The sequence below is a fragment of the Poecilia formosa genome, unplaced genomic scaffold, assembly GCF_000485575.1.
Source record: "Poecilia formosa unplaced genomic scaffold, Poecilia_formosa-5.1.2 Scaffold3, whole genome shotgun sequence".
In the NCBI taxonomy this organism is placed as follows: domain Eukaryota; kingdom Metazoa; phylum Chordata; class Actinopteri; order Cyprinodontiformes; family Poeciliidae; genus Poecilia; species Poecilia formosa.
The window spans coordinates 3411025-3431018 of record NW_006799942.1 but is presented as its reverse complement, the minus strand read 5'-3'; the positions used below and the strand labels follow the sequence as shown (position 1 = coordinate 3431018).

The 19994-nt window shown below is 37.9% G+C and overlaps 1 protein-coding gene and 1 non-coding gene across 7 annotated transcripts in view; one reads left to right on the top strand and one right to left on the bottom strand.

Annotated features, from left to right (window-relative positions):
• The first annotated feature begins 1166 nt into the window (after positions 1–1166).
• Positions 1167–19994, top strand: part of trim3b (tripartite motif containing 3b) — a 33337-nt gene continuing 14509 nt past the window's right edge. The window contains exons 1-2 of one of the 6 annotated variants that reach the window (XM_016673251.1): positions 1167–1371; positions 2651–2717. The gene's annotated coding sequence lies outside the window, so the exon portion shown is untranslated. Of the gene's footprint in view, positions 1372–2611; positions 2718–5284; positions 5528–16558; positions 16815–19994 lie in introns of those variants that run through there. The other 5 variants (XM_016673258.1, XM_007555283.2, XM_016673261.1 and 2 more) reach the window with 5 other exon arrangements.
• Positions 2113–2184, bottom strand: trnaw-cca (transfer RNA tryptophan (anticodon CCA)). Its single transcript has one exon. It is a non-coding gene; the product is annotated as a tRNA-Trp (tRNA).

Here is a 19994-nt window from a genome sequence, read left to right as displayed (position 1 = left end):
GTGCTATGTTTTTATTTATTCCTCTCACGCAGTCTCACTAGATTAACTTGGGTCCTCTCATGTAATCTTTTGATTACATGAGAGGACCCATGAGAGGCCTTTTCTATAGGATTTAGATCTGAGGACTGAGATGGACATGGAAGTTGATTTTTTTTTCCCCTTTTTTTTGATCATAAGTATGTAAACTCACACAGAGGCGTTTTGGATTAATTTAAAATTTTCTGGCTGAGGCTAAGGTTTTTATTTTAAAATGTACTGGTACTTCAGAGTTTATGCTACCAATGTCAGATTTTTCTGAATGCAGAGCATCACAGATCTTCCGCTATGAAAGGTTATGGGAAGAAGAGATTGCTTTCTACATATTCATCCTTTTCTCACACTTTATGTTGGTTGCAGTAAAGCTGAATGTTAGCAATTTAACAGAACATACAGTTTAGTTTGATTACAACAATTAACAGATGGTAGGTGAGTGTCTAACCAGCCTGTTTTAAATGCTCTTGTAGTAAACAAAATCAAAACTTAAATCACATTTAAAGCAAAGCCATCCATCCAGCCTTCATAATGTGTGTAAGGCTGCATGCTTTGTAGGACCCATTAAATTTTAGTGTCTCTGAAACAAGATTTTGTAAAGCTACCAAAACTGGAACATGAAAGGCATTCATTTGTGTTACCTAGGCAACCATTTTATACAATCATGAATTTTAACTTGTGCAAGGATGGGCTTTCTGCCCATACAATGCACATTTATTCCACCCACCGCTGAGTTCCCAGGAAGGACATTTACAGTTGCTTGGCATTTTTGACTAATTATTTGATTAAAAAGAGGGAGGTTTTGCAGCAATAAAAATATGGCATGGATTCACCATGGAGGGTTCTCTTAAAAACAAGCTCTTTAGAAAACCAAAGCTCAAAGCATACCCGTTTACAAAAGCAGAGATAGCAGAAGGAGAAACTGGCCTGTTGTATGTAAAATGAGACCCTCAAATACAATCAGGCCATTGTGGTGGAAAACAAGTGCAGCTAAGGACCTTCTCATGTGAGTCTGCTCCTTAGGACAGGGGGTAACCTTATGTCTCAGCCAAGTTTCACTCTTTGCAGGGCTCTGCTAATGAATTGTGCATTCAGAGTCTAGTGTTCTTGGTGAAAGATGAGACTGGCATGAACGGAGGGGAGAGAGAAACTTGGACTGAGTTAGAAAGGCAGTCATGCTGGACTGAAGCTTTTAAGCTGAGCATGTGAGACGAAAGGGGGGCAAAACGGAGACGGACAAGAAAACTACGACTGAAGAGAGAAGGAGACAAAGGAGTGGTACAGCCTGAAAATATAACTTTCCTGCTCGTTTTTACCAAGGATTGGCTTCGAGATTATAAGGTAATATGGTTGAAGATTACAAGGCAGCTTGGTTTTCATAAATAGCCACTAACATGTACTTAGTAATACTGTTTATTTTTTAAGTTCTCCTACAGCTGAATGTCCCGGTCTTGGTAACATCCCCAAACCACTACGTCATGTCTGTGGTATCCGCAGCGTAACCTAATCCACCATTAACACTTTGGGCATGTAACTATTTACGAGGGTGCGGTTAGATTTATAGACAAAAATGCGTAAGAAATCTACTTAATATGCCCTAACTTTTTTTTTTTATAGACCTTACGCCTCGAGAAAGATATCAAGGAATTTTGTTTCTCTTGTTTTATAGAAATCAGCAAAAGTTAGACATTTGTAAATTACAATTATATTTTAGACCTAAAAAGACGTAACACTATTATTATAGGCCTACATTAAACAATGTCAGTATTTATTTTTTTTCCAATTGCATTGTATTGTCATCCATTTAATTTTGCTTGCAATAAATATAGGAACTGTTACAACAATAATGAAAAACAAAGGTATTTAAAAACTAGGTCAAGTTTATTTCTAAACCAGTTCATCTGTTTGACACTTTTTTTCTTCACAAATTTTAAAGTCATTTATTGTAAATGTCGTAATACGTGTCTTTAAGTGCAAAGAGTCATATGTTTCGTTTTCTTAATTTAGTCGATGAAAAGTTTGTCAGCTTTCCAAAGCACTAAGAAAAAATTTGTGATCGTGGATACTGAAAGAATATAAATTTGACCCCGACGTGATTTGAACACGCAACCTTCTGATCTGGAGTCAGACGCGCTACCGTTGCGCCACGAGGTCTTGCGCCCTGGTGGTTCACCATTAACTATAAATACGAAACACAGCATATCTGTATATGCTTTTGTATCCTATGTTATGATGCAATTTCTGTTTAATCTCTTCATATTTTGCTCACTGTTATCTTTAATTCGAGTCCAATTTTCGCTCTTGTGTTTCATGCACCAGTGCGCATCTCGCTGCTTGTAAGTAATCAAAGATAAAGTCCGATCACGATGTTTTTATTCGTAAAATGACATTTTAAACACATATTCCTCCTCAAAACACAAAAGGCTTTTTATGGATTCTTTCTGCATTCAACCACTAGATGGCGCTTTTTTATTTACGTTAATCTGCATCAATCTCTTGATTTTTTTCAGAACCTAACTTTACAATTTTGAAAGGCAGTAACTTGTGCAATTTGAAACAACATTTTTTAACTACATCTGATGTACTTTATTGACACAGTTTGTATTGTTATTCCTCTCAGGAAAAGAAGATTGCATGGGTAATCTGCTCTCCTTCATCAGCTACCCAGTGATCAGCAAAATGGACAGGTAAAAGCAAATTAAGGTGTTAACAGATTACACTGTCTGCTGGTTGGTTGTAGCAAGTACACCTATTTCTCTATTCAAGTAGAATATTTTGTCACAACATATGTAAAATTGTAACCAAATCACTTTGAAATAAGATGGGTTAAGATCTTCAGTGTTGCAGTTCTAACTCCATCTATATGGATGACGTGTAATTTTCCGTGGCATGAAACAAAATCAACTTAAGATGCAGCAGACATTGAAGTGTTCACTTCTGAACCGCAACATTTTCATATGGAGCTTCAGAGAAGATTCAAAAGTTACACCCAGTGAACTTTCAAGTTTTCTCTGCCTCTGACAGCTTTGCTCTCTATTTTGCTCAAACTATATTTCCATAAACTCTAAACTGGTTCACCAAAGAAAGAAAAGTATCTCCACAGAGTGAGGCTGTCACATTTATATTTCACCATGGTGGTGGTGTGGTCAGTGTTTGTTTTCTACCACAGAAAATGTTTCGCTGGTTGGCCAAAAAGTTATATTTTGGTTTCATTTTAACCAAAGCACTTTCATACACATTTTTATGGTATTCTCTACTTGGCCTGTGGTGAACTGTAAGAAGGACTTGTCAAACTTTCATAAAGGGCAGATTTGTGGATTTTGTTTTACGTTATAATTCGACAGTGAATCCGTGTCGGAAACGGAAATATTTAGATGTGGCATAGTAAATGTACATTGGTAACCCTGCAAGAAATTCTACTGATTAAAATATTGTTTTGTTAATTAGATGTACAGACAACGTGCTAATGATAATGACAACAATAATAGAATAAATAAAACAATTTACATAATTTATAATAAAGAAAACTACATTATTTTCAGCAAATACATTTGCACACATTTTAACCCATCTACTGGATACATGGGTTTAGCCATCATAAGAGGAAGAAGAATCAGTAAAGAGACATCAAAATATAAACAGTAACAAAATGTGGTCTTTAAAATTTTGCTTGTTTTGGTTTTGATAATTACCTAGCTATTGTTCTCAGAATGTATTTTTTTGGAGTGAACACCATTTTTTATTCCACTTTACAAATATGTGTTTCGTTGTGCTGATTTATCACATAAAATTTCAGTAAAATACCTTGATGTTTGTGGCTCTTACCTGATAAAATGTGAGAAAGTTCAAAGGCTATCATCTTTATGATCGTCGGGCTGCTGTATCAGAGTTTAAGCTTAACATGCATGTAGGAAACAATTTAAATCACTTAGCAAATGAAATATTTAAACAAGTTGAGCTTGAGGAATATCAGAACAGGTCATATTTCAGAAAAAGTTGTGTTTGTACGTTATTTCCCTCCATATTTGTTCTTACCTGTTGTCTTTATTCACTTTTAAAGTCAACTGAAATTAATGTTTTGAATTAGAAACGAGATATTGATCGTGTGCCCTAGTGTCAACATGATGTCCGTATTAGCACGCATTCGGATGCAGACCATTTACTCAATGAGCTGTGATTATATTCAGGAAGTATGGCAATTGATTTACCTTTAATTTATATATCCTGACATATTTAGAGCAATATTTAAATCTCCTGTTGTGGAAGATGATGCTCTGTGATTAAACATTCTGTAATAATTCAACAAAAAGGCCTTTTCACCTCTGCCATAAGCGGTTTGTCAGCGGTCTGAGTCATAGGCTGGTCCTCACCCAGAGCATTTTTTTCCTCCGCCTATCCACAAAGTCAAAAGGACAAGTTTTTCTGAATTGCAGGTCAGGGATGAGAGGAAACCTGGACCACATCAGGGAAGAAAGGGAGGCCGTCCATCTGCGTTTTTCTGCTGCAATGGATGCAGTCTCCATGGCAACATTGTGCTCCCGCAGCAAAATCCCGAGAAAGATGGTCCGCTCCCCCGCCCCCATGCTTATGCACACGAATGTCTCACACACACACTCTGAGGAGGCAGGATGCTGCACATGTCTAAGCTGTCCACGCACAGAGACTTCCTGTACAGCTCATTAATGTTGCTTTGCTGACAATTTTTTATACAAGGTTTTAAAACTAAGCAAACATAAAAAGGGAGCAACTCCCCCTTATATGTTGGTTTTCTGTTATTTTCTGTCGGCACTTCAGTTCAGCCTTCAAAGCTGCGCTCTATTTGTCAATCCTTCTAGCAATCTGTTATTCGAGTCCCAAGCAGGGTTTGATGATTTATCTCCTGTGTTCCTCCCATCAGTCTTCCTGCACCTCCAATCTGTGCGTGAGAGAAATATATCTTGGGCCGAAGCCTTCGGCTGAGGGTAGCAAATGGATCAACCCCCACTTTCTATTTGATGTTTTGGGTGTTTCTCATTTTCTCTACCATCCTAATCTAAAATATAGAGAAAACAGACAAAATGTGGCGTGTGATCAGGATTTAGAAAAAAAAAATAAAAAAAAATCTGTCTCTTTGTTGCTATCTCCTGTTTGCTCAGATCATCTTGCTCACTATTGGACCGTCGAGCTCCCTCCCTTTTTCACACCAGCCACTCAGCTCGTTCGAGCTCTCTGCATCTTTTTTTTCTTCCTCTCTCTTTCCTTCTCAGTCTCTTTCCGCTCCTGACAGTGCACACACACACATGCAATAAAGCAGGATCCCAAACCGCCTTCTCGTCAATCTGCTCTCTCTCTCTCTCTCACACACACACACATGCACACACACACACACCCTCTTCCTACCTATCTCTGTGTGGGGTGTATTTCTTTGGCTTTGGCAATGCCAGGTTTAGCAAACGGATATCACTCCCGCTGGAGGAGAACAAACTGAAACTTCATCTTCATCTGTAAAGGACACACTGTAAGTGAATCTTTCTCATCCATTCATGTCACCCCCCACAAAGTGTTCTCTTCTTATATCATACCTTATACCATGCCATTTTTTTTATTTGATGAGAGAAAAGTCTTTACTCCTTTCATGGCTCCCTTTTGTCACATCTCACTTTTTTCCCTTTTACAAATCACTGGCTAATCCACACACCCTATGTTATCTGTATGTAGAGTAACACTGAGGCCCATTTAGTGCCCCTTGACAGCTCTCCATTGTGCAGTGAAATATGAATATGTTACCTCATCTATATCAGCTGGCTGTGTTTAAAGATAAGTGCAGAAATGAGTTGTGGTTATTAGTCAAGTCCAGGTCTGAATTTTGTTATGTGGGCATTGTTGACTTCAGAAAACTTTCTGATTTCTGAAATGACTTTGATTCAGAGTTTGAAATTTAAATATTTTATGCCTGTGTTTCTACTAAAGTCAAGTGACAATCTACTTTGCTGTAGCTGATTTATATACTTTCAGATTTCAAGCACACATAAAGTACTTGGCAAAAGTATTTACACCAGTTTAACTTTTTCATTCTTTATGTTCCAACCGCAAACTAATGTCTTATGGCTGGGATGGGATTATATGTAACAGATCAAAGCAAAGTGGAACATAATTGTGAATTAAATGAAAAAAAAAAAAAGTTTTTGTAAATTTAAATTTGAACAGTATGGCATCAGTATGTATTCAGTCCCGTTTATTTGAATACCCCTATGTAAAATCCACAGCAACCAATCTTCACAAGCTTCATAAATAGAGTCAAATTGTGTGTCATTTATCTCAATATAAATCCAGCTGTTGTTTAAACAGGATGCCTCAGAGCTTTGTTAGAGAACATTAAAAAGACAAACACAGGAGACAGGTCAGGGATGTGAAAAAGTGTAAAGCAATTACAGACAAATATCCCAAACATTGAACTTGTCACAAAGCTCTATTCAGTACATCTAAACTGACTGGGTGGATAAGGAGAATATTAGCTAAAGAAGTTACCAAGTGACTATTGATATTTATGTTTAGCTCCGGTGTGTTATGGAAGAGATGTGATCATAAAGCCATTGATAAATAAATCTCATTAGCACTTTGCCATGTAGTCGACACTGCAAACATGGGGGGGAAAGGTGATCTGTTCCAGTGAGATCCTTATGGGACTGTGTTACCTGTGTCTGCATTTAAAAGCAGACAAGTATGACAAAGTCTCCTTTGTGAAACAAGGTGGTGGCAGCTGAGAATATGGATTGAGCTAGTTAATATGAGGAGGTTGAATAAATGTCAGCTACCCACTCACTTCACAAGCTTCACAAAACAGTGGAATTTGTGTTTACAGCTTAATGACCTCCTGAAAAGTTTCCCTTCATGAAATAAAACAAATAGATGTGCTGTCCTAACTCTGGTATCTAAAACGCAGCTGGTGCAGAACCTTAGATGGGCTTGAAGCAGCAGCTATGAATAGAATATTACGCTGATATTCAATCAGCAGATGACTAAAGCAGAACACTTTTAAAGATGCATGAGCAGATAGGTTGGGAAGACAAACGAGGGCTTTTGTGTAGACGTTAAAACTGTGACCCAGGGGAAACCTCAGGTTGATCGAGGCTGAGCAAAGACTGGAATGCCTAGCTGCCATGGGAGGAATGTCCCGGGAGCTGCATGAGAGCGGTGGGAGTCAGGCGAGCGGAGATGTAAACCTAGCGGTGAAACGTGATGAACGGTTGCCAGCGCCGCTGTAATGACGGGATTTTCTGCTCTGTTTGTGCTGCAGCTAAATTTACCTCTCTGCTTAGTTAACTCTGTGTGTTGATGCTGTCAGTGTCAGACAGCTGCTGCTTCGTTTAAAAAAAAAAAATCACTGGTTTTCTCATGCACTGACTAAAACTATCATTTTGCATTCAAATGACTTTCCTTCTTCATGGAGATTGTTACTGAAAAAGAGCTAGCCTTGGTAATTTTGACCAGCATGTGTCCTATGTCCTATGTGTGATGATGTTTCAGTTTAATTACCAGATCTGACCAATGGCTCAGGTGTTAACTCTCTACTTCTTCTAGCTGAAGCCTAAACATTTGAAAAAGTTTGACATTCCACTACATGAAACAAGTACTGAACCAAACTAATTAAATTCAATTTAGTGACATATGACAAAGAGCGTGGCTTTAGCTCAGCTGGGAAATCAGAGCTCTTGTTGGGGTTCACAGCAGAGATTGCTTTAAGAGCTTAAATTACATTTTAGTCTTTTTTTTTCAGTAAGTCTTTTATCTCAATCTTTTCCAAAAGCAGGCAAGGATCTCTTTCACACCTTTCTGCCTTAAAACTTAAAATACAATCCACACAGGCAAAGAAAGGGATGAATGTGGAAATTGAGTTTCTAAAATTTTTATGTGTGTATTTTACCTTCAATTCACATGAAGAATGAATATGAATGTTAGGCCTGTTTTGTTTACAAAATGTATGAAACAGCTGTCCATCACAGCAAGTCAGAATCATTTGAATCAGTTAAACTTTTGAAGGAGTCGTAGTCTGTGAACTGCAGATTAATGTGATTAATTTTAACCTCTTTGCAACGGCTTTTGCTACCTCTTAAGCATCGATTTTATGGTTGTCTGTATTTTATTTTAAATGTGTATTTTATGTCAATGGTGTGTTTTAGCTGAATACTTTTTTAGCTTCTAATCCCAGTTATATTATTATCTCTGTCTGGATTATCGTTGTATTGTACAGCAGTTTGTCCGTCCAGGGTTTTTAAAGGCTTTATTAATTCATTTTACAGACAAAATATTGCAATTAAATCCATGCTAGTTGCTAGATTAATGAATTACTCCTCTCTGTGTCTGTGCAATTATTTGCTTAATCAGAAACATTAATTATACCCTTAGTGCTTTGGAAAGAACAAGCATTACTCAGATTTCTCCTTTGACCCTGAAGTGTTCCTTTTTTTCCCCTCACAGCCGTTTGTCTTTGCAAAGTCCTCTGGAGCTTAGAATCTGTATTATAAAGAGGCACGTTGTGTCACACGATGCAGAAAAAAACCTCTGTAGGATTTAGTTTTGCAGTGCCAGTGTATTAAACAGTTAATTAACAGTTACTAAATGTCTCATTCCGATTATGCTCTATAAAATTGGGATGCTGTGTCCAGCCATTTTTGCGGGTTCCTTTTAGTGATTTTACAGGGTTCTTACAAAAAAAGGGTGGTTATAATTTTAAACCTCATATTTTTGCTTGTTTTTGTGTTTTTAGTTCTGTTTCCCAGAAGTAACAGCACGCAGCAATAGCAGCGTACACCTGTGTGTCCGCTGTTATAAGCCATGTGGATACAGGCGTCTAGACACAGCTCAGCTCAGATCACACAGGCTGATCATTTTAGCTGCACTCATGTCACTCAGTCTCCCACTGTTTGTTGACAGGAAACAAAAAGGTGCATCCCTCTTGCCAGAGGACTGCACATGATGAAAGTTACACGTTAGTCACCAGTCAGGCGTCACTGCTTTTCTGCCTTGTCATTGTGGTGACAGTTTGGTGTAAGAGGCAGATGATGATGCTCAACGGCACGGCTGAGTCACTTAGGTGTCTGAACAGACTCACAACTCTGAGCGATAAAGGTCTACATAGTACCGTAGACCCAATTATCATTGATTAGATCTTTGACTGAGTGAGTTCAGACGGATCCAGACAGGTGAACTCCAAGAACATTCCTTAATAAGTTTTAGACTGTTACTCATACTGAGCCGTGCTTTACTAAAGTTTTTCTATACCTTGAACCTTTTCGCAATTTATCACATTAAAAATACAAACTTCACCTTGCTTGATTGAGATTTTGTTTTGGGGACCGACAAAAAAGAGAGCGAAATTGAAAATTTGAAGGAAAAGCACATGAAAGATTTTCCTTAAAAATCATAAAGAGGTATGCAAAATGTACTTTTATTAGCTTTAAATCATGTTATAAAATGATTCCCTCATCACATACCTACCCAGTGTATTGCTTTGATTTACAACCCTCCCCAGCCAACTTGTCATCCCACAGATCACCCCACATGCGCCTCCTCCACTCAGCTCCTCCAGACTAGTGGCAGCAGCAATTAGCAAATACCTTAGGCCCCATAACACCTTGTCAAACTGCTTCTCAGTCAAACACTCCTCAGCATCATGCAGAAGCTTTGTTGTGCTGCAGGGGCCATATCAGAAAGGGTAGGAAGTTCTTAAAGAGACAGAGGCCTATTTCAAGGCATTCGAATCTAAAGTCAAATTTCTCATAAGTTGCTTTTGATATAGAGAGCTTTTTCATAGCAACTGAAGGTAACATCCCAACATGATTGTTTTATAAAATGACACCATGTGTTTCTCACTCACACAATGTGAGTGAGAAAAAAAATGATACTTTTAAATATTGTTGACTCAGTCAGGCACAGTTTTCTGATTCGGATTGTTAAAAAGTGGGATTGATGACTTATTTTCTTCTACTTCACAAGAATGTCTTAATGTTATGTTTATCTCACAAAAATCTCAGCATTGATGTTTGGTGCAGCAACCTGAGGAAATATTAATAGATTTAAAGAGTATGAATGCTTTTTGGACAATATTAAGACTGATCTTCTGTCCAGTTAACCACATGTTCCTGTTCTGAGAGTTTCTGTGCATGCTTATGTTGAATAACAAAATGTACATTCACTGACATTTTTCACTGTGTGTGATATTTATCTGTGTGAGCAAAAAGCCCATGGCAAAGTTCTTTTGTTTTCACAAAGCATTTGGTGTACTTTTCTTCTGTGCTTACAGCTCTTACGTAAATCCTTCCTTTGACCTTTTTTCCCTCCCTGAAACCACCCATATTATGGCAAACCTCTGAGCTGTCCACCTTTCCCTTTAACTAGCTGAGTCTGATACATTCTCACCTATTTGGACCCGTACTGTGGTCTGGTCCCAGTTTGACCAAGCTATCTGTTTGTGTTGCTGTTGTTCAGCTCAAGGCTTTTATTCTTTTAGTTATATAAAGAAACAAATTATTTCAGCATCAGCTCCTCTACCCTGTGGCACAAGCACTTATTTCCTTGAAATAATTCTCCGTGCATTTACAGAAAGGTACAGTCAGATAATAAAAAGAAACATGAGGGGACAAAAATCCATGCTTCATGTTCTATTTCTTTTGGATGTTTCACAGGATCTCCATCCATGTAAGGTTGGTATGTACGCTTACGTAACTGGCTGTTCCGATTCTGATATTCTGTGTGCTAGAAGAGTGAGTGTCAGTATAAAGAGACTTTTACATTCACATTCAATTGAAGGGAGACACAAAATTGTTTAGCTATTTTCTTTGATGTTTGGGCACATAACAGGAGACAGTGACAGACAGGGTGTGTGTACAGAATACACTCTGAGAGGCGAATGATCTGTGTCCATATGTCCATCCGAGCTGCATGTATCTGTTCCTCATCAGAAAAATCTGATGATGCTTTCATTCCAACCGTCTCCTAATGAGCTCTGCTTCCAAGAGATGAAGATAAAGTGATTTAAATACCTCAGCAGGCACATAATTACATTGGCTGCTTATGTGTGCACAATGCCTAGCAAAAATATTCACATCCATTGAACATTTGCAGGCTCAGCTCTGATCAGCCTTCCTGCCCGAGACAAATAGAGAAAACCCCCTTAGTGTGATGCTGCCAGTACTATGCCTCAGCATGGGAATGGTGTGTGGCTGTTCAGGGTGCTTTTTGGTCTGATCTTACAAGAGCACATGTTTAAGAGTCTGTATTGTTCCCTGGATAGTGACAATCGGCAAAAAGGACTTCTTGTGGATTAACTTTAACGAGGACTTTCTTGTTGTTCTTTAACAAAGGATTAGTTAAAGTGTGCACACAAAACTTGGTAATGAAGGTTTGTACACTTTTGAGAGCCGTTGCATAAGAACGTTTTTAGCTTTTGTGTGCAAATTCTGCTAAAGTCCTTTATTTTAATTTGTTCCTAAATAATAATTGAATGCTTGGCTCTACATAATCTTGATCAGGAATGTCATTCACAGAAGCCATGTGAGGTCTTGTCGTTTAATGCCACCGGCGGCAGGTCCAGTAAAGCCTTGCTTGGCTTAAGACTGTGATGACATCACATTTAAACCCCCCGCTCTTTGTGACTAACAATGCAAAGAGTTTTGAGTGCTCAGATGAAAGAAAAAGGAGAAGCAGCTTTTTGTAAGCAGGCGCTCAGGTGAGTACATTTTGCTTTTGTCAGCCTATTTTGTGTGAAGCCTTATTTCTCACACAACTTTCTCTCCTACACCTGTTTTTTCTGAGGGCAGCCTTAATATTAACACAGCTGGCTAACTCTTAGTTTAAGGAAAAATTATTTTTTTTTTCTTTCTAAGCACTGAAAAAGTGGTTTGCATTAGCATTTGCTCTTTTTTCAAATGACCATCTATACTTTAGTCATACTGCAGGAACTTCATCAGAAACAAAGTTAGCATGAATAAGGTGTAGCGTAAGTCATTATCACCAATAGTGGAGGTTTCAGAAATTACATTTACATTTCAGTGTTAGTTAAATGTTTATCTTAGTTCACTGACATTTCTTTAGCTGGATATCAGAGTAATGGATTTTAAAACTCTGTGTGCTGCTCGCAGCACGTGGCTGTCAGCGGTGTGAAGGGGATGAGAACTGATAGCTCTATATATAGACATATATGTATGTGGAGGCTGATGACTGGACTGTGCAGCAGATCAGAAGGCTGCCAAGCATCCTAATGAGACCTTTATTGATTTAGTTGAACAAATTCAGTAAATTTTAAAAGCAAGAATTGGGTTTAAACACATTTTAGATTTTTTTTCCAATCCAGACATTGAATTTACTATCACAAGTTTAAATATTTACATACAACACCAAGGATATTGGGTGAATTTCCCAAAGAAAATTGGTTGGGACATTCAAGAACAATCTAGGAGATTAAGTTGTTTGGACATAATGGTCAAAGGGTCAAGTTAAGACATTGAAATCTCATGGTACTACAAGCATGTTGGTGGCAGTATAATGCTAAGGGACTGCTTTTATGCCAGTTGCACTGGTGTCATGCACATAGGGAGCAAGGAAAGCGTAAGGAGCGTTTCTTTTAAATTCTTCATCTTGAACTTGAACCGAATGGCTATGCTTAAAAGCATATCAGATCTGTGCCAGAAATCCAAGAAATTGGCATAAATTATGCAATTTCTATTAAAAAGAGTGATCAAATATCCACTCATATTATGCCAGAAGTTGCTTCTGAGTGTTGCTTCTCTGCAACTTCCTTAGCAAAATTCATCCATTTATCAGAAGAAATTCATTAGACTTGTTTGCTGTATAGAACTACAAAGTATCACAGTGGATGTCATTGTTTCCTTGTGGGTTTCAAATTGTAGCCTCTATATTTGCATTGAGTTCTCTTGGTACTCCAACTTCCTCCTACAGTCCAAAAAAAACATGATTGCCAGGTTAATTGGTCTTTAAACCACACTTTACACTTGAATATGTGAGTGAATGAGGAATTCTCACCTTAAGTGCTTTTACAACTGTGATTTTTGTGTAAATTTTATACTTTTTTAAAGTAAATAATGAACAGAAACATGTTTACACTCTATTGAATAATTTCTTTCTTTTAAAGATTTAAAAACATTAAGGTCAAGCATTTCAAGGCAAAAAACAGACCGTGGTAATTACATAGTGACACATCTGTGGTCACTATCCTAAAAGCTTAATTTAGGAACAAATTAAGCTTTTAAACACTTTTTGTTTTTGCAGCCAAGGTGTGATGCTGTGTGGTTGTGGCTCAGTTAGTCGGTTAGAAGTAGGGCAATGTTTCAGGGAAAACTGCCAAGAGAAACTAGTTAAAACATCTGCAGTAGAGCTCTGGGATGCAGACAAACCGGATTAAAAGCACCGAGCAAGCTCCTTCTTTATTTTGTGCACCTTTTTTGTGTGAGAAAACATGACAAAAAGCCTTTGTTGATAGAATGATCATGGAAAGAAAATCTAAATTTACAATGTACTCTTAAAAACTCAGTGATTAGTATTATTGTCCTATTGACATTTTTTCCTCCATCTGATGCATTTTGAAGGAAATGGATTCCATCCATAATTGGCAGCTACTTCACTGATTTTCTCATTGAACCATCAGCAACTTAAAATATTATGAGTTTTGCTGTCAGTACAAGCTCAAAGAAGGCTTTAGTTCACATGCAGCTCTAGGAAATTATTTATTTTGCTGAAACTCTGCATTACTTTTTCTGCTGCCAAAAATTTACTTACAGTTCCCAAAACAATTATATATACATATTATGTTGTTTTTGTTTTTCTACAAACTCACTTTTTATTTTTAGGCTATACATGGTTCATTAATAAAGGATGGTTTTGATTCATTAACAAAAAAAAAAAGAAAGAACTTATTAAGCTTTATACCAGATTTTTATGGATTCAGTGTTTTATCCAGTTTTTTCTCTTTAGTTCCTGACCTCCGTCTCCTTCAGCTCCTCATCATCTCGCCTAAGCACCTCAATGTTATACATTTGTCATTCATCCCATCCTTAGCTTCTTATATCCCACTTATTCACCTCATCCCTCTCTTATCGGATCCTCAAATCCTCCCACATCCTTTTACACACTTCTCTGTAAGTTCTCATCATTTATATGGAATATCGTGAAAGAATTTATACCTCTAAAATCTTTCCATATTTTTTCACTTTACTACAATTAAATGATAGACCAACAAAATTTAGTGCAAACTTGTGAACTGGAAGCAAATCAAAATAGTTTTCCAAATTTTTTTAGCACAAAAAAAAAAAGAATGAAAAGTGTGGCTTGTTTTTAAGTTATGTTCTCTAACAAACCTCTGAGGCTTTCACAGAGTGGCTGTATTTGTGTTAAATATTTTTGCAAGGCAATATCTTTTTAAATTCCATTCTTGCCAACTTATTTAGGTTATTTGCTGACTGAGAATGAAAACACATTTTGGATCTTGGAGTCTCACCAATCTCCAATCAAAAGACACGGCAGATGAACCTCAACATCAAACTCTTCTTCACCCATTCCACCCCTTTGATGAAACCTACATCGATAGCTTAATTATTTTTAATCATTAGAACAAATAAAGGCTGAAGTGCTGCTTGTGGGATATTATTTATTTCTGATGCAATGCCTAAAATGACTCTGTGGAAAGATAAAATTCTCTCAAATTGTTCAATCAAGGTAAAAACTGTTTCCTGAAATCAATTTTGAAATACCAGTTACCAGATCAAGTTTTACTAACCCATTTTAGAAGACTATGAAATATTTGAAACCGTATCACATTGTGGGTGCCTCCACAGCAAATGCCTTGCTCTTTGGACTATCTCTTGAGTTCTCTCCTCATCCTCTCGTCCCTGACTTCCTGCTACACCCACTGCAGGAGTCTGCAGGCCCATGAGTTTTGCATGTTGGGAGATTTTTAGAAAAGGTGTGGGAGGAACCAGAGGAAGCGGTGCGGGGGAGGAGGAATGACTGAACTCAATCCGCACAGATTAATGGCAGATTGATGGGGTGAGAACTGTCACCTTCTGGCCCAGATTATGCTCCGACCACATCATAAGGACACAGTGCTTCAGCAGAGAGTGCAAAATTGAGTTATTGGCAGAACATTAGCGCCTTGTAAAAGTGTGCAATTTAATTTCATTATAAGTCCAGCTGTTCTGCAAAGGCTTCAGATGTTTACTGGAGAACATATGTGAACAAACATCATTGAAGACCAAGGGACACAGCAGACGGGCTGAGAAATTAGCCCAAAACACATCTTGTGTTTCTTCAGCATGGTCAAAGATGATGGATGGAGCTAAATGTATGGTAATAATAGAGGAAACATGTAGACAAAAACAATAAACACTCAAGTGATTTAGAATTAAATCTAAATACAATTGAGAATTTGGGACATATGTGAAAATTCATACTCACAGATGCTTTCCATCCAATCTGACTGAGTTTGATGTGTAAAGCCAATAGATACAAACAGTACAGAAAAATGACTATATACTTATTCAAAATCAGCCCTTAATGGCTGCTGTCCTGTATGCTAGTTCAACACACCTGAACCAGACAAAAGGTTCATTGTCAGGCTCCTGATAATGAACCTTTCATCATTATCTGATAAGTAAATGGACTGAACTTATAAAGCACTTTGTCCAATCATTTTTGACCACTCAAAGCACTTTACACTAGAATCACATTCACCCATTTGGACTCACACATTTATATACTGATATGCAGCTTGGTAAGCAATTTGGGGTTGAGTGTCTTGCCCAGGGGCACATTGACATGTGACAGGAGGAAGCTGGAATCAAACTGGCAATCTTCTGATTGCAAGACAACTACTCTACCCACAGAGCCACAGTCTCCCCAAGAGACAGATAAGAGGTCTGATAATGCAAGGACACATCTAAAACATGCAGGAAATTGTCCCAAGTGGAAACAGCAGTAATGATTCAGGAAAGACTATGTTTGCAGAATTTGACAAGCTGTGAAAAAAGTTGTAGGGATGTGAAAACCTTTCCAAAAAAATTGTGTAATGAAAATCCACTTTCAGTGAATCATGTGAGGCTTTTTTTCTTGGTTGCTTGTTGGGCTGAGGCTTATAGTCCAAATATGTTTTAATAATTGGACAGGAGACATTAGTAGTTAAATTCCATTGGCTTGCCTTTATTTTCTAGCTTGTGTTGGCTCTTGTGCTTGCTTATACGGCTGGTAAAAAATAAAATAAAATAAAAAGATGCTTTCCTTAAAAATATCTGAAGGAAAGATTAGTTAGTAACAAGAATTAATCATCTTTCAACAGACCTATACAATCATTGCATTTTAAAACTACACATTTTTATCTGGAGGCAGCAGTTTAGCATGCTTATGAAGGACATTTTTCTCTTTTTGTCTCTACTCTCACTCCCTCTGACTAGCACAAATTGTTGCCCTATGATGCAATCCTGCCATCCCCGCTAGCCCAAGTTCCCCAGCCAATCAGAGCGCGGCAGTAGGAGGGTAACCAGTCGACTCGTGCTTGTAAACAGCTCTGACAGTAGGAGGGCCTTTTTAAAATCCCAGCCCCACCCTCTGTTGTCATCTCCGTTCAGCCTGTTTCAGTGCGTATGATTTTACATGGAAATAGGAAAAGGAAGGGGAAGAGAGGAGATGAAAGTGAGCAGTAACGTGTGAGTCAGGGCGTACGGTTGTTCCTCAGGGAAACTCTCACGGACCAGCTATGAAACCTTCTACGCGGCTGCTGTCCTCTCTGCTGACAGTAGGTAGTGACTCTGTCAACTCTTGACTCTCCTTTTAGCCTTATGTTCGTGTTGTTTGCATGTGTGACTGTATTGGTGTTTGCACAGGCCGTCAGGGCGCATTTACTGGTGTTGTACAGGTGCATCATAGTGACCAGAAGCAGAAGAAAATGTTCTTTGTATTTACAATATCTGCCTCTTCTTCCTTATACTCAGCTGTTAAAATGTAAGGTTAACACCGCACTGCTTTTGTCTATATTTAAATGCATAAACCACAAGGAGGAGTACGCATACACTATGAGACTTTTACAGCAGAGGTTTTAGCTCTGAAAGAGAAAATGAGCAGCTTTTGTGTTCTACAAAGTCCACAGTGAAAGGAAGCATTGTGTGCCTGGGTGTTAGCTTTTCATTACAACAAAACAAATGCTGGACACATGCATTGCAATACACACCCATAAACAGTTTAGTTACACAGACACACACAAATACACACATAATCTGATTCTAAATTTTTTGGGGGGAATTACTGAAGCCTGAGGTCATCCACAACATTGCTGCTGCTTCACAGTGAGCATCATTCAGGGAAATTAAAACACTCATCATTTTTATGGCATCAGCTGACAGCTCCCTGTAAGATGCTTCCTTTCATGAATACATTTTTTTTAACTTCCTGCAGTCCTGGCTCTGTGGGCTTGGCATCTAGCTACCCTGTTGCGTTGGACTGCAGAGGCTAAATTCAAATCTGCACGCCTTCAATCACTTCAGAGTCTGACAGTCGACCAGTCACGGTTGCTTAAGAGCATCAAATCAAAAAACTCTGCCTCACTTTGGAGTTTAACTGTGCATGGATAAGTGCTTGGAGATATCAGCAATTTTCTGAATGCATTTAACATATATCTATGATTGTGCTCACCTCTTCTCTGATGCGGAGCAAGAGCTGTTGGATGTGATTTCTTTGCTCCCTTTGCATCAGTTTTGAAAATGTATTCATTTAATAAGAACTGAATCTGTTTTAAAATGCCTCTTCATGCTTCAGTCAAACATTTCAAGTGAAAGCTTAAATTAAAGTGACATTTTTTTGTTATTTCCTCCCTGTGCCAATAGATTCAAACACATCAAATGAAAATGTATTCAGTCCACATTTTATTTTCCTCAGTTTATACATGAGATATCAAACTCCATTTACTCTATTCATTTAGTGCTTTATGTATTGATTGATGGCAGCCTAAATCTTCTTGGAGTTTATTTGAATAAACTCAGCATACCGTTTTCCATCTGAGTTTTCCCGTACTGTTTTCACCACAAAGTTTGCCATTTGATGTCTGAACTTTGACTGCACCCTAACAACTGGTGTATGCTACACCAGTTGTTGCTGCTCTAGCTGTAAGTTTAGGGTTGTCCTGCTGGAGGATGAACCTCCATCCTTGCCTCAAGTCTTTTAAAGCCTCTAGCAGCTTTCCTTTAAAGGATTACCATATGTTTAGCTCCATCAAATCAACAACAATCAGAGTAGTTGATTCTGCTGAAGAAAAGCATATGGTTCCTATCTTGCTATGTATGTTGGCTTTGACAAAAATATGTATTTTATGGACCTAAGCTTAAGGGAATTAATCGCCTTTTGTGAAACTTCATGTCCTGTCAAGTCTTTGTTGCATGTGTGTTGCTTTTGAACATCCCAATTTCACATAGCGTTCATGCATTGGAGTTAAGGGTGCAGAATTCAGAGTTCTGCTGCATCGGGATGGGGTTTGTTACTTTTGCCATGATGTGGTTGCCTGTTTTACATTTATCTTCTAACCATCTCGGAACGAAGGTTCAGTGCTTTGCGAGTGCCCTTAAGTGTTCGTATAATTATTAGCTGAATTAATCATAATGTATGTTGGGGACCTGTAAGGTGATGCATGCAGAGCTGATTGGTATTTGGTAGAATGAGATTTTAATGTTGGGTAATTTCTGAAACATTTGGATAGTGTCTAATTTAGCATGCTTCATTCTGTATAAAAGGCAAATATGTGCTTTAGATAAGGTGTCTTAGCATGTAAAAGAATGTAACAGCCTAACTAAGCTGTCAATCAAATTGTGTGTGTGCTAAAGTATCCTAGTCCTATTCCTAATGGTTGGCAGTCTTGTTTGTAGCGTACATATTGTTGTCAGTGATTTCTTCATTATGCATGTCGGGCAGCAATCAGGTCAGGGTCTGGCTAATGAAGTTGAACTCAGCTTTAAAAAAATTTGACATTAATCAGATTTAATTCATGATGTAAAACAGGGGCAACTGCTTTTGTACATAAAGCCAGACTGGTTTGGATGACATTGGATGAAAACTGCTTTTTGTATATTCACTCTCTTTTTTTTTTTTAAACTCCATTTAGTTATGTGAAACATTTAAGTGTGACAAAAATAAATAAATAAGAAGAAATTCATAAAGGGCTAAATACTTTTTTCACAGTATATAGCAGGGGTGTCAAACTCAATTTCACCGAGGGCCACTTCAGCATATTGGCCACCCTCAACGGGCCACAATGACGGTACAGATCAGGAGGGCATCCCTGCTAAAACACACCCCAGACAAAAGGTTGACTTCCCTCATTCAGTTCTGTAGAGGCTTATAATGATTCAATGGTCCAGGTGTGTTAGAGAAGGAATGCATCTAAAGTTGCAGAATGGTAGCTCTGGAAAACTAGACTTGGACACCCCTAGCATCAATGTATAAAAATACAATGTTAAAAATAAATTAAACACCACCTCATATTGTTAAATAACTGATTTTATGTATTGAAGTTTTAAATATTACATTTGAGTTTCCATGGATGTAAAAATTACTGCTCAGTTTAAAAATTACATCATTTAAATCAGTGTTTAAAGGTGAGCAAGCAAATAATAAAAACAAGTCACATGGGCAGACAATATAGACTTTACACAAAGATTTAGTCTCAGAGGCAACTGAAATCAATTAATTAAAAAAAATCCTTTCTGAATATCATCTCATGGTCTCTGAACTAAATGCCTCTTTCTGACCGGGAGCTGACAGCGTGTTGAAGAGTTATAGACCGGACGCTTTGGAGCGTCTGGTTAGGAAGCGCATTACAAACCTTTGGTTAAAATGTAGTTTGTAGTCAATTTGTGCTCAAAACCTATTTTAAGTCAATCATCAGCCTATAAAATGCTGGGGGGGGGGGCACTAAAAATGACATGGCGGGCCAC